Below are 3,473 nucleotides of genomic sequence, written 5' to 3'. Positions count from 1 at the left end.
GAAGCGCAATAGCACAGCTAACTTTGTGTACTATTCTATTCATCGTTGAGGAACTAAAGCCACAGAGATCCCTCCCAGTGGTTTGGAAGCACCCAGTTGCATAATAGCGAAGAGTACATAGTAACTGATTTATTGGAGAAATACAGTTATTCCTGTTGAAAAGTAAAAATATATTAGAATTTAGTACTTACATATTATAATAGATAGCTTTAAATTTTGGTACTGGTACCTACCTATGTATTTCTTGTATAAGTATTTTCTAATAACACATTTACTAACCTATCAGTTTCAAATTCGAGTGCATCCTCTATTTTCTCCAGCATCGACAGAACTGTTGGCTTGCTTAATCTGTACCTGGTAACAAAATCGGTGTCGTCCATAGTGTCGAAGTCTTCAGCTCTTTCTCGAATCCATCTAGGACGACGGATTGCGAAGATGATAAACTCATCTTCGTTATCTTCGTCGTCGTTATCTTCAAAAGCAATATTCATTACACGTTCCCTAGCACGATGCATTGAATATGAAATAATAACAGACACAAATGAATCAAATTCGAATCTCCAAGTACGACTAGAGTTTTTAATTTTACGAATTTTTTTATGCTTATCAAAAACAATAAAACAAGCTGATAAGGAAACTAATTGTGATTAACGACGTTAATCGGCCGAAATCGGGCGGTTAGTTCTTAACCGTGATTACGTAGCGTTTATGCTTAACCGGGTATGGTGAAATCCATAATCTCTGGTTACCAGTGTCAATCGTGATTAAGATGAGTTAACCGTGATTAACTGTGTTGGTGAAATCGGCCCTAAGAAATTAAAAATACAAACCACACAGTACTTGTCACCAGTTGTAGTATGGGGACATTTGTCTTCATCATCTCCATCATATTCACTATCAGAGTTATATTCAGTGTAGTCATAATTTTCACAAAAAATAGTCTTTTTGAATTCACTCCACTTAGACATAAAGTCTGTATATTCATCTCTTAAAGTTTCATAAGAGATTTCTGGGATAAAATTAACTATTTTATTATACAAGCTTGACAAAGCTGTTGAAGGTAGATGCATGTTAACTTTAAAATTGTTTGGGTCAAGACATGAAAAGTCTGCAAAAAGTTGACCGTGCAATGAAAATCTAGATGATATACTCTGAATTATTTTATCAAAAATTAAATTATAAACATTGACTTCAAATGCATGCAGTGGGTCATGTAGTGGATCATCAGTTGATTCATAGGAAAATTGCCGTGTTTTTTTTTTTTCTAGTTTCTGGAAAACTATGACCAACTTCTACTTCACTATCTTCAACTTCTAATTTATTATTTGCCCAAGTAACAAAATTGTCTGCTGCTTCCTTGACACTTGAGAAGTCACGTGCATCAAGTTTAAGCTCTTCAAGTGTTGACTGAACCATTTGAAAAGATGTCATCATATTTACTCCATGACCTTGTAAATACTTAGAAAGTGGAGTAGTTTTTTGAAAAATCCGCAAATAAATTTGAGCTGTTAAAATAGTTTCATACTTGCATAATCCTTCTATCAAACCTATCGCTTTATACCGAGCATCAGCTGTAATAGAAATGTTATTTTTAATTTCAATTAATGTAGTTATAAGTTCCACAAATAAACCAGGTTCTGGATGCTTGAAATGACCAAACACTTTAGATAATGCACTATGTTTAGACCACCATCTAGTCTCTCCTATAGAACATATTCGTTTATTCTTTTCTTTATTAGTCCACACATCCATACGCTTATGAGATTCTTTAATAAAAACAGCACATCCATTGAGTATTCCAAACAAATTAATAGACTGAAGAATTTTATTGGTTACATCACCAATAACGAGGTTTAAAACATGGGCATAACACCATATATGTATTTGATTATTTGCCACATTACTCAGCTGAGCAGAAAATCCACGGTACTCCCCCTGCATATTTGTTGCTCCGTCAGTAGCATTACCAACACATTTTTTGGAATCCAAGTTCAAGCTATTGAAAACCTTCAAAATTAATTCAAGCATATCAATTCCTTTTTAGTACATTTGACAATACCAACTAATCTTTCATGAATAGTAGTACCACTGACATAGCGAATAATAACAGAACATTGGTTAACTACAGAAATATCTTGAGTTGTATCTAGTTGAACAGTACACATTCCGGCCTTTAAAATTTCTTCAGACATTACAAATTTGATTTTTTGACAGATAGCTTCAACAATATAATTAATGGTGGTCTTTGACAATAGTGTGATAACCCCGCCTCCTTGAGAAGAACCTGCATTGTGACTCTTAGTACTTTTTTTTATAACTTTATCCAAGTGACATTTTATAACTTCATCATATTTACTTAGCAGAAGAATAATTTCCAAAAAATTACCATGGTCCAGGGAAGTATCATTTAATGTATAAGCGGCTTCATTATTTCTATTGCGATAGCTAAGTCCCCGTTTTCCTATCAATTTTATTACATCTATAATACGATGCATTATCTGTCTTGTATTCTCAACCTGTTTTCTTCTTAAAGAACTTCGACCATATACTAATAAAGAATCAACAGATGCAAACTTTGTTTTCATTACATGAGCATCAACATTATATCTATGAATTGCAGAGTCCTCGTGGTTTTGAATACGTACATACACATGTTTCCAATCACTAAAACCTCGTATGAATACTCCAGAAACACGTCCATATGCGATACATATGCAACAAAATAGAGCTTTATCTTTGGTACTGTAAGATAACCATTTTCTATAACTACCGTCCTTTCGTTTATATGCTTTGTCAGCAGTAAATGGAATTATGTTTGTTGGTTGATGTGGGTGAAATAACCAATACATGGCATTATTAGTTGAATCCGGTTTTTTGAAAAAATTATCAACAGCACTTTGTTCTACAGAGTGATCGGTATTGGAATTAGGAACTTCAGATTCACCTGTAAAATCAATTGCAATAGTTAAAGGTTCAAAAAAAAAAAAAATTACTAAATAAACATTTTCACATTAAATAATATTAAATACAACAATCTAAGACCAAAGTGAATAATTACCTAATTCTACAATAGGGATTTCAACAGTACTTTGTTCTACAGAGTGATCAGTAGGGCTCGGATTTATATGTATTTATTTAACCTAAATATGTATTTATACAACAAAAATATGTACATAAATATGTGCTAAAAAATGTATAATATGTATAATCAAAAAAAAAAAATAATAATAATAATTAATAATAGAATGAAATGTAATAAACTAATAAAAAAAAATATTTATCTAACTATCTAATTATTTTGGTTACAATTAATAATGACATGCATTTTTAAATTTTCGAATTCGAAAGATCGCCGATTATGTCGTAAAATTGATTTATATCGACTGAAAGATCTCTCAACTTCGACTGATGTTATAGGACAATATTGCATGTTGACTATGTCTGAAGGAGAAAGTTCAACATCCAATGAAGCT

This window comes from Acyrthosiphon pisum, unplaced genomic scaffold, assembly GCF_005508785.2.
Source record: "Acyrthosiphon pisum isolate AL4f unplaced genomic scaffold, pea_aphid_22Mar2018_4r6ur Scaffold_21930;HRSCAF=25302, whole genome shotgun sequence".
Classification (NCBI taxonomy): Eukaryota; Metazoa; Arthropoda; class Insecta; order Hemiptera; family Aphididae; genus Acyrthosiphon; species Acyrthosiphon pisum.
This window is presented reverse-complemented; position numbering follows the sequence as displayed.